At 44.9% G+C, this 11,622-nt stretch overlaps 1 protein-coding gene across 4 annotated transcripts in view; it reads right to left on the bottom strand.

The window, feature by feature from the left end:
- LOC104130864 (uncharacterized protein KIAA1958-like) overlaps positions 1-11,471 on the bottom strand; it is a 25,337-nt gene extending 13,866 nt beyond the window's left edge. Inside the window, exons 1-2 of one of the 4 annotated variants that reach the window (XM_035899566.1) lie at positions 11,211-11,471; positions 682-781 (exon numbers count right to left, since the gene is read on the bottom strand). The gene's annotated coding sequence lies outside the window, so the exon portion shown is untranslated. Of the gene's footprint in view, positions 1-681; positions 782-4,706; positions 4,919-9,070; positions 9,515-11,210 lie in introns of those variants that run through there. The other 3 variants (XM_035899583.1, XM_035899577.1, XM_035899571.1) reach the window with 3 other exon arrangements.
- Between the last annotated feature and the right edge of the window lie 151 nt (positions 11,472-11,622).

Genomic DNA, 11,622 nt, shown 5'->3' with positions numbered 1-11,622 from the left:
GAGGCCGTGTGCTACTTCATAACGCGCGTGGATGAAGTGCGGTAGAAATTTGTTATTAAATAGTATTTGCGGTGAATCTGTGACTTGTAATTAGATGTCATTGTTCACAGTGAAACGTAGTAACCTAGTTTTTTCCAATACAAACAATTTTAACGACTGACACCTCAACTCATTCCCAGGCTTGAGGATTGTACCTTTTCAGAAGTGCTTTAAATCCGTGGTGACTCAGTCTGGGGGTGTATGTAGAAGTCAGTCTTGCTAGCAACAGGCAAAGAGCTAGCTCTTGTTTTTTACATCTCAAGTGTTTAGAAGGTTTGCTGAGGATGTGATGGTAAAGGGCTCCGGAGGTAGAATAACTAACTGTTGGTAAACAAAGAGGAGGGAAAGTTCCCTCTGTGTGGGATTACATTTACAGTCTCCGCTGGGGTCTCAGGCAGATGCAGATTCCCACAGCCGACACAGGGAAGCCCAGGGTACGGTGCCCATGTAAAGGAAAGGTGCTTATCCCTCACAAAACACATCTTACCAAGCAGCTCCCAAGCCTTTTGGCCACAGGCAAATTCATTAGTTCACTATATCTGGCCATGCTGATAGGATATTTTGCTTCCCACCTCTGGAGCCTACGCTCCTATTTTATTTTCTACTATTGTCCTTGCTTTGAAGTGCCACTCTCTCCCTTACCTCCTCCAAGGTCACGCAAGGTGTTTCGGGAAGCCTCCCGTGGAGCACAGCAGTCTGCAGAAGGACAAGAATCCCACTGGCACCTAGAGGACAGGGAAGCCTAGGGAATAAGGGAGAGAGAGATGGCATTAGTTATTTAGAAAAGTGACCTTAAAGCAACCTGAAGATCCCTGGTGTGGGATGGAAGCAATAAGCAAAAGGCTCTGCCCCAAGCGCTGAGTCTGCATTCAATTTTTATAGGCTCTGAATGGCATGCTTGAGGCCAGAGCTGGGATGGGATCAGCAGTATCTGGAGAGGCATCAGGAGGCAGTGGCTCCCAGCTTCTGGCTCCCACTTCAAGTGCTGCATTCAGCATGAGCTGAGCGCGTCACAGATGAAAAATACCACAGATGGATGGCATCTCGCCTCTTGGAGAGGCAGCAAACCCCAGCATTGGCACACCTAGCTGCTACTCTGGAAAAGAAAAGAACGCCCTGGCATAGTGTCTGTAAGAGGCTGCCAACCCTTGTCCTACCGCAGTGATAACACACGTTCCAAAGTGTGAGCAAGAGCAAACAATTACATCCACTCTACAGATTCGAGCAAAACTTGAGCCAACAGTGGGTTTGGATCTGGAGTTCTCTGCTGAAATTGCCCCAAGTGCACAAAAGGCACCTCTGAAAATTCACTTTGGAAGCTTTCTCCACGCCTGCACCACAAACCCAGCTGCCTCTTACTGGACCTTCCAGCAGACGCTCTCCCACGACCAAGGCATCAGTGAATGCTTCTTAGAAAATCCCCTGGGCTGCTGGCTCCCTGAAGCCTGAACGGGCACCTCGAAATAGCTGCCTGCGCACGGCCAAGCTCTTTGGAACGCAGGCCTGGCTGTTGGAGGACTGGGTCACAGCCACAGCCGTACTGCTCTGTTTACACAAAATCCTTTTTGTTCCTTTTTGTTCCTTTGGTGACCACATGTGTACTTAAGTCCTCCTGACAAAGCTTAAGAGGGAAGAATCTTGCTAGCTGACTTCTGGTTGTCGCAGAAGTAACTGGTCAACTCACAAGTATTTTCTCAATAAATGAAGTATCACTTACATATTTCTTCAAGCCTGGACTTTAAAGCAAGAAAATGTAGCTGAAGGTGCCCCTCTAAATTATACTCAGCTCTGTAAGAAGACCGTATCAGTTCGTGAAAATCATCCTTTAAGGGCTTGCAGTACATGGAGAGCAGGGAGCCAGCCAGCGACAGACCTCCAGCATCCAAGATGTGCCACTGGTCCTTTCCTTTCTAGATAGCCCAGCCGTTAGGAGTCTCTTTTGTACAACATTGATGCTGTGTTTCTAACAAGAACACACACGAATTAAATGGTGTTTAGGAAATGCACAGGGTGTGTGCAGACCAGGTAGCTGTGCGTAAAACTGACAGTTCTGCAAATAAGGAGCCTTTTGTGCCTCCGTGTTTTGGCTACCCCTAAGGCCCCGTGGCCGACATAAAGCACCCCTCGCACGGTGCTCTCTGTCATCGGCCTCTGCATTCGCTGCCCTAGTATCTGAGCATCTTACCAAATGAAATATTAAACGCTGTAAAGGATATTGTGTTTCTTTTGTTCCTTTGGTGACTGAGATCTTGAGTGCTCTCAACTCTCCCTGACTTCACGTTTTGCAGGTTCATGTCTTAAACGTTCTTTTAATGCTTAATTTAATACTCTGGAGTTCTTGCTAAACACTCATGTCCGTTACACAGAAAATTTGGTGTACAATCTACTAGACAAGGAGATAGCTATTTAATGAGCAGACATTTCTCATCAGCATCCAGACCTTAACCTACAACGATGAGAAGTGCTGTGGGGAAGAGCTGGCCGGGCTGCGCAGCGGTGGCTGGCTGGACAAGGAACCACGTTTATTCTTGGCACCAAGGGTTGCACCAAACCCTGCCGCTGATCACTGACAGCTCCTTACATTACCGAGGGCAGCCCTCACTTCCAGAGGCCAGCCTTAACTATATAAATAATATTTAAAAGTGGTCAGTCTCTGTATAAAAACAGCAGTTCCAGGATACTGGATGTAGGCCGCTGTTTCTTTTCATACACATCCATCGAGTTTGATCAAATAAGAGCAACTCTGTTTTTAAGTCTGAAATCAGAACGTAATATTTCTTAACGTTTCCACCATCTGAAACACAAACAAGACTTCATAGCACAAAAGCAAAAAACCCTTAGCTGTGGGAGCAAGGCTTCCCTGCGCTGTTTCCATTGCATAACGTCCTTCAGGAACATATGGGCCAGCAAACAGAAGACGTCCGCTGCATAATTATGGCACTGACAGACCAATTGAACCTCAGCAGCTGCCACTGGGGAGATTTCATTCATTCCCACTATTGCCTTTTAAACTTAAGTGGCACTGGAACAAACACATCTTTGATCCAAGTAGGAAATCATTTGGAGCTTTGTGTTTAATAGAGCCGAAGCCCTGGGAAAACGATGTCTTTATTAGCCTGTATGACAATGCGGGCCTCATGGCAGGCACACAGCGGTTTGGTGCGTCAGTCCTCTTACTTTCTCAGATGTATTTGGACATATTTGTTCTTGAATCCATGTGGAAACAAGGACTTTAATTCAGCTGCGCTACTGAAGCGCCTATAAACTGCATGCATGACATCAAAAAGAAGTATGCGGGAAGGGGAAGAGGGAGCACAATTGTGCCAGTTCCAAAATAGAGCTGGTATGTCTCCGCGTTTCTGTCCCTGTGCTATGTCATGTCCTTTCTGGGGTCTGCTTCTCCCTTATCTCCAGGGGATTTACTGCACTGAAGCGCATACTTGAATGCAGAGGCATATAGCTGGCCAATATGGTGCTGTATGGACATACGTACTCAGGTATGCCCCTGAGTGCGCGTGTACCTTTAGGTAACAGGACATCTCTTCAAAAGTTGCTGAAATTCGTACATTCGCTGATACAATTTAATGAAAACTACTAAAATGCCACCTGAAGGATCCAGTAAGGACACATGTTGGTGAGCTCGGGGCACGCGTATTACAACCTGCAAGATTAGAGTAGGTCCTGCTCTGAATGGAAGCCTGGTGAGGAGGAGGCAGTGGTTTGTGCCAGCTGCACAATCAGTGTGGGGTTTTTCTCTCCTGCTATACATTAGTTGTGATGCTACTGCATGAGCTAATCAGTGCAAGGCCTAATTATAATTATGCTCCTCTTCCTGAACAGAGCAATGTCTATTTAGACCCGAGTATGTACCCGGGCACGCTACAGGGATATTCTTAAAGGACATCAGCCCTTCGCTGTGCATCACAGTAAAGAAAAAGATCGATGCCTTGTACTGAGGCAAAAGAAAATACATCTTTGCAAACTTTGCACCAGTAAGCTTACTAAGAAAGCAGTAAGAGCAATAAAATATTCAGTAATGATTCAGGGAGAGTAGTCACTAAAATTTCCTAACTCATTCACTTGCAGTAGTTCATTGACTTTGGTTTGGCAATACAGTTAAAGCAGCTGCCTGTGTTTTCTTCCTAAAAAGATAGCGTTGGGACTATATTCCAAAATACCAGCTTGCTGTTATTTTTTAAAAAAGTATTCCCCTGGATCCTTCGGAAACTACTTAAATGCTTCATTTCTTAGAAGGTTGCTTTAGAAATGCAAGCAAGAAGAGTTCCCAACAAAACCACTTTATCTTATTCACTGGTGAAGGTAATTGTAAACATTGTAAATCTAAATATTACTCTTAGCTACAAACAATTATATCAACTGAGAAATGGAAGCTGGCTCGCACACAGCAAAATCCGACTGCTGACAGTAGAGAGCGAGCAGCTTGCAGATGTACCCTCTATCGGAGCACTGCTCCACGATCCACATGGGTGTATCTATCTCTTCCAGGGCCCCTTTTTTCATTTAAATGAACTGTGCTCAGACTATGAAATTCCCCTGTCTGGAGTCACCTAGCATCTGTGTAACATCCATTTAAATGGCAGATGCAATGGGAGACAACCTGACGGCAGAGGACACAGGTGATGAGCTAGCATTTCAGCGAACAATACCTCGGCCTGGCAGGTGAGTGATGGAGAAGCTTTAGAAATAATGCATGAGCTTCAGGCTCCCGTCCCCATTAGCCTCTTCGGCGCTGCTCACCTGGTAGCTGCTGTTTCATTTACCATCCATCTCTCCTACAACATCACCTGCGCTGCTGGAAGGATTCGTGTAACGCAGCAGCCCGATAATGGCCTTGGGAAAACCCAGTTACTGGTGTGCTTTTGAGAGGAACAGGCACTGGGGCGTTGCGGTTCTGAGTTACAGAGCCCTCAAGGTTGCAGCCTGAGCGAGACCTCTCTGAAAACCTGCTTGCTGAGCCATCAAGACCCCCTGCGTGGTTTATCAGGAAACCGGCACCATCATTAGAGGGTAATAAAATAAAATCATTGTAAGGAAATGAAAGAGCATTCCAGTCCGTTTCTGAGCAGATTTGCAGCATGGGAAAGCGACTGAACTGCACTAATCTTTCATTGCAAAAAATGCCTCTGAATAAAGAAAAAGTAGAACTGCAGCTACAGAAGAGAACAGAAATGGTGTTTATTTCCCTGCTCTAGGATAGCACGGGGAGATGTGCTTGTAAGGACGGTTGTTTGTATAAATAAATGTTCATTCTTGGCAGTGGAATGCAAACTATGCTGAAGGGCTGGAAACAGACCACTTTGTAAAGCTGAGGCCAGAGTAAGGGAAAGATGAAGCCAGGCTGTGGGGAGGAAATTCACATTCATTTTTAGCAACTTGGAGAGTTTCTCAAGCATGTTTGACATTTTTAATTATGCTGATGTAGAGCCTATTCCAAGGACAAAAGAAGTCAGGATTACAGGATAAACAATTAGGAAACTTCATAGCGGCCGGCTAGGGGTAGTGTTGCCTGTGGGCCTGGAGCCTTTGCTGAAACACAGAATCATCCTTCATACTTCCCGGACAGATGGAATTTGAGTGTCTTGCAAAATCTTCACCTAGGTCAGGAGAGTCAGGTCGTGGTCTTACAAACTTTTACCAGCAGCGTATTTTTTGATAGCCCTCATAGACAGGAAAGAGATTAGTCTGAACTGCTGCTATTTGTCCGGGCTTTCCTGCAAGGCTTCCTGAGAGGGTAGGAAACAATCTCGCTATGTTTATATCAATTGTCTCAGAATCTGTAACTTTACAATGGGAAAGAACACTGAAATTTCTCACGGACAGTAAGATCAGCTCTACGGTATCAAATCACGGAGTCATGGCCTGCTTGTCCGTTTTCCACGCTCAGAACATCCTGCATCGTGACCGCAGCATCTCACTTTACATGTGTACCGGTGGAAAAGAGCTTAATGGGCTTGCTTGCCCACCTTCCTTTCCAAAGAGTTTGCAAAAAAAACGTGCCTACATTTTAGCTTCCGTGTCAAGGATGATATATACAGCACGGGAATGGCAAGAGCTTCCCAGTTGCTGTTGAGCCAAAGTGTTTCAGAAGCAGCGTACGGGAGTGGTTCCTAATGCACGCCTGCTCGATTCGCCGCAGACACCCTGCATCGTGTGCCAGTACAGGGCTGCTGCTGGCACTCCGAAGAGGAGCGGGGCTGAATAGGAACTTGCATTCTCTTTGCGATAATGGAAAGTCGCAGAGGAGGTATCCAGCTTCTGGGCATGAATAAATCATTAAGGGTATGAATTATTCAGTGATCATCCCTCCAACATGTGCTACATTCAGACTCGAGAGGCAGTATCCCTATTGTGTGGGGTTTCTTCCCAAACATTACAGATGTATGACAGGCTAATGAATCTAAATATTCAAGTGAAAGGATGGGAAATAAAATTAAGAGAATAATTTTAAAAATAGCAGTAAAAAGCTGCTCGAAGGAGTTGGGATACCTCAGGCTGGCATTACAATGGCCAGACAATCTTTTAACTTAGCGGCGTTGAAGCAAGCTGTCCACAACAGTTAGAGTCATAATGTGAAGTATGAATAAATAGCGGCTCAGGAAATTGGAAACACAGGTTGGAGGAAAGAGCTGGAATTATGGGCACAGAATCAGTACAGAAACGGACCCAGTCTTCCAGTAACCTGTGTCTGACACAACCAACCGGCGTGGGTATTACCTGGATTTCTCAAATGCCAATATGCAATCTTGGTAGCACTTTAATATTAGATAATTCACAAGTTCTGGGTGCTTTTTTTTTAGCATTCCATTTGCTGTGAGCTGATATGGGTTGAATTAAGAGAAGAATTGGGTTACAGTGCCTGGAAGGATGGCACTGTTAAATCTGTATCGCTGTAATTATTTTAATTCCACCCCCCAAAATCACAGAGCCTGTGGCCCAGGTAAGCAGGGGCAAGCCACCACCCCTCAGCAACACATGCTGACAGTGAAGAGTTGCAGTTCTGATGTAAATTGCAGGGGGTTCAATCAAACCACAGATTGATCCACACCACTCCAGCACAGACTGGAATAAAAAAAAAAAAAAAAAAAAGTCCTGGGTTGAATAGCCAGGAAATGGCTGGTTCGTCCTTCACAGGAAATGAGTCACCCAAAAGCATCCGGGAGGAGCAGCGAAGGCAGGGAAGTTCTGAAATAACATGGACTGATAACAGAATAAGGCACGCAGATAAGTCTCTCATTTTGTCAGAGATTAGAAAGAAAGAAAGAAATGAGAAACGTGAGCTCTTGTGATTACACTTAAAATTTTAAGTTGATCTAACTACTTGCAGCACAAAAAATACCTGTAGATAAGAGTTTGGCAAGTCCTGTTAGAAGGTGAAATCGGGATGTGCGATGGCAACACTAATAACAGCTCCAAGGGCAAATATACGTGCCCGCAAAGAGCTTTTCAACTTTGTCCCTGGGAGGGAGGCCTCGAATTGCTGTGGTGGCACAGCTGTCAAAAATCCAGTTTAGGGAACTTGCAAGCTGGTTAGAAACATTTACTTCTATTTAATGCTGAAAGTATATTAAGCTCAATTCCAAGCCAATTTATTTATCAATTACCGATTGGTACGATTTTTGATAATATTTTATGCTGCCAAACTCTTAGGATCAGTGGAAAAAACTACTCCCCTTGCTAATGATATACACTGCTCGTAAACCCACAAATCTGCAGTTAAGAAAGGAACTTTTCCCAGGCGCTGGGACTAACATAACCAGCTCTCCAGTGATCCTCCGCGTACCCACACCTCTTCCTCCAATAATCCCAGCTTTCCGCCTGTGTGCCTTATGACTTCTGGTTCCGCTCCTTTCCCTTCCCTTAGGTGTGAGCGGAGTGAGAAGATACCTGTGCTCTCCCTAGTTTTGAGCCACGTGTGAAGAGGCCGATCAGAAGCCACGCGCGTCTTTTTGTTGGACTGATAAACGCAGCAGTGAGTTTGCTCCTTCTCCGCTAGCTCTAGGCTAACCATTTCCAGAGTTGTGATGTGGCATCATGAATGATGCACAAAGAATGTTCTGGCATCCTAAGATGTTGCTAAAGCTGCAAATACTCTTTTAAACAAAACAGCCATGTCAATTGAAAGGGGTTTAAGTAAAAGCAACAAAAAGAAGCAAAAGAGTTTCCTGGTTTAGGACCTTGCAGGGTACTGGGAATAAGGGGGGAGGAAGGGAACGTGCAGGAAAACAATTGTCATTAAAAACAGTACCTAGGATATGGCATTACGCTCAGTCGTTTGGGCTCCTGAACAGCGGCTGTATTTTAGGAGGGTTCTTATTTTCAAGTCACGGATAGAAACATTGGGTGGAAGAGGAAGGAGAAGAGGAAAAAAAAACTGTGCTGATTTGCAAAGGAACACAGTTACATGGAGGAGTGTCCTGTGAACGTAGTACGGGCTTCAGAGCGGCTTTAAAAATACAAAGGAAAAAAGGCAGGAAAAGGGTCTTTCTGGGTTCAGAGGGTTTTTCTTCCCTGCATGGTAAATTAAATTCAAAGAGAGAGCATAGGCAGGAAGGGCTTAAAAAGAGAAAAACCTGGGTGTGTCCTGCCAAGGCCTTTCGAGCAAAGGGAGTAACCGGAGCCAGGCGAGGGTGGGGCCATTTTGCTGGATTGTACAAAAGAAGCTGATCTGTATTTTTTCCCTTCTCCCTCCTCTTTTTTTTTTTTTTTCCACATGGCCATTTTCATGTGGGTTTCTTTTTCAAAACAAAAAAAAAAGATAATACAGAAGCAGGTCCTTCTCCCAGATGGTTTTTTGTATAAAGTATTACTTTGCTCTTAAATGCATTTTCCTGTTTGGCCCAGAGAAAGACTGTGCATTACCCAATCGTATCATTAGCCAGTTTGCTACCATAGTAGCTGAAAGACGCTGCCTAAAAAGTTCTGTTAATATTACAGGAAAGTGTCTGATAAAATGTTGCACAATCAGCATTTCTGCCAGAACTATGGAAAATCTGAGTGAGCTTGCACAAACCTTAGAAGAGTCTTTTAAATTAGACCACGGTTGCACAGGAGAGGTCTTTGAAAAGCAGTAATTCTTTGATGGCATCCACCTCTGTTTGCTTTACCAAAGACACCTGAAAAGCAGCTGGGATATCTGCACATGCAATAATCTAATGTCGATAGCCCCTAGGAAATCAGATATTGTTCTTACTGGCGATCAGTATCTGATCAGTATCTAGCATTAATGAATTTTTTCAAAGTCTGCATCATGTTCAGGGTACCCTTCTTTACAAGTGGACTGAAATATCCCATATTAAAAAAAAAAGGAGTGTCTCCATACCATCCCTACTATGGAGGGATTTCTTACAGTGTGTAAACCAGATTATTCTGAAGGGAAGATGAAGTGAAACACCTCCATGGGAAATACAGCTTAAAATAGGCAGAGTTCAAGAAAATGCATTGTGGCTTGCGAGGCGGGAGTTAAATTCCTGCCCTGCTTTGATCAAATCACTTTATCTCTCTGGCTCTCAGCTCAGCAACTTTAAAGTGGATCGCACAATCCCATCATTTTCCCATTCTTTGCCTCATCTAAGTTGTAAATCTCTTATCTGTGGCAGAAGCTGAGCCTTTCATATGCAGTACCTAGTAAAATAACTTTGGTTTCAGAGGAGGCCTTGAGTTGCCTGTAGCAATAGGCAAGAACATACTTTTTCTCCATTTTAAACTTCACTGCTTGAACAAGGGGCAAATGGCCCAGGAGCCCAATAAACCAGAGATACGGGAAATTAAGAGTTACCAGCTCCTGGTAAGACCAAGCTCGATGGAAGCTCTTGCATTTCACAAGAGTGAGGCAGTATATTGATATCTGGTCTTGGCCACCAAAATAGCTGAGCATTGCCCCACTCTCTGAGAAAAGAAGGCATCGGGCCATAGGAACCAACACAGTAATACGTGTTTGGGAGAAAAGACTTTTTAACTTTTTTTTTTTTTCCATATTCATGTGTCTAGCGTACACTTCAGAAAGAAACGAGACTACAAAATGCATGTCTGTACCTGTCCAAGTTACCTGACATTAAGCAGAAATGCTGCCCAAGGATAAGACTCCGAATTTCATTTGCACTGTATTTTTAAAATCTTTTCCTCAACCTTCACATATGTACCACTGACACGGCCGTGTTACAGCTCAGGCGCTTCCATCAGTGGCACTGATCTATATTAGTGCTTTACTGTTTACCACTGACGATAGAGGCGGATTGGCAGAACTGTACAAATGTTTTCACAAAAATGTCAAAAGTGGGTGTGCTGGTAAGGTACGAAGGATCCTTTCTACAGTAAGACCAGTATTATGTTGCCTAGAAACTCTCAAAACAGGGTTGCAGCTAATGAAGCCAAGATCAATGTGGACTGGACATTTGATATTTGATTCAACGCTACACAAGGGACTTGTAGCGAGGACTGGGACAATTAATTCTTGTGCTGCAGTCAACGGATAGGGTTATGACAAGAGAGGCAAAGAAAATGAGTAATTGCTAGTAGAATTCCCAGTGAGCAAATACTGTCTATATTTAAACAGAGACACACAGCATTTCGTCTATGGAAGCAAACTGCTTTACAGAATGATGTTAGCAGAGAGGAACCAGCAATCCCAGTGGACAGGAGGATGATCCCAAGATCTGCTCGGGCTCCATCAGGATCGTGGTCCTCGTGTGCCTGTTCCTGCACATGAACACAGCAAATGCACCGGCACCGTCTACAGCCGGGACCAGACGGACATTCGCTTCTGCCTTGGTTTTGTTAGGGGCCTTCCTCTTACGGCACATGAACAAGCTCGACAGTTATTTTTAAGGGAGCCACAGAAAGCATTAACACAACTAAGTCCATTGTAGTAGGCTTAAATTCAGTATAGCCGGCCCAGCACCTGCAAAGGAAATCTTCTAGAGGTTTGAAAATCCCCACAGGTAGGAAATCTGTGGATTTTACCTGAATCTCTGCAGGAGCAAGACCTACAGGCAATGACACACATTAAGAGTGAATCAAGCTTATCTAATTAACCACCGAGGTCCACCTGACCGGAAAAAGAGCCTTTTTGGTCAGCAAGCGGTGCCAGGACTGTAATTTAGGAAAAATATTATCCTGATGCCTGAGCAGAGCAGGTAAGTGTTATGTCTTACCTCACAAGTTCTCTCTCTCTCTCTCTCACACACACCCCCACTGGGTAATCTTTATCCTTAAGACATTAGCTGCAATTAAACAGACTTTATCCTGTATCTTAAATAAAACTTCTAAGAGCTGTCTAGCGCCATTAGAAGTCCCCAGACTGGAGGTGCTAAATAATTAACCTAATTTCGGCGAGCCGCCCGCTCTCCCTTACTCGAGATGGCAACGGAGAGGAGTGCGCGGCTTCCCTGCCCGTAGCCAACATGGCGGCGGCGGCTGGGCCGCTCCCGCAGGCCCCGGCCCGCGCTGCGGGTGGCAACACAACGTGCACGTTGGAGCCCTTGCCCGCACTCAAGATGGCGCCCAATGCGCTTATCCCATGCCCTGCCCCCAATCAAGATGGTGGATCCGTGTGGCATGGCGGCG

The sequence above is a fragment of the Egretta garzetta genome, unplaced genomic scaffold (genome assembly GCF_000687185.1).
Source record: "Egretta garzetta isolate BGI_Z169 unplaced genomic scaffold, ASM68718v1 scaffold261, whole genome shotgun sequence".
NCBI classification, from domain to species: Eukaryota; Metazoa; Chordata; class Aves; order Pelecaniformes; family Ardeidae; genus Egretta; species Egretta garzetta.
The sequence above is the reverse complement of the archived record's forward strand: the minus strand, read 5'-3'. Positions and strand labels throughout refer to the sequence as shown.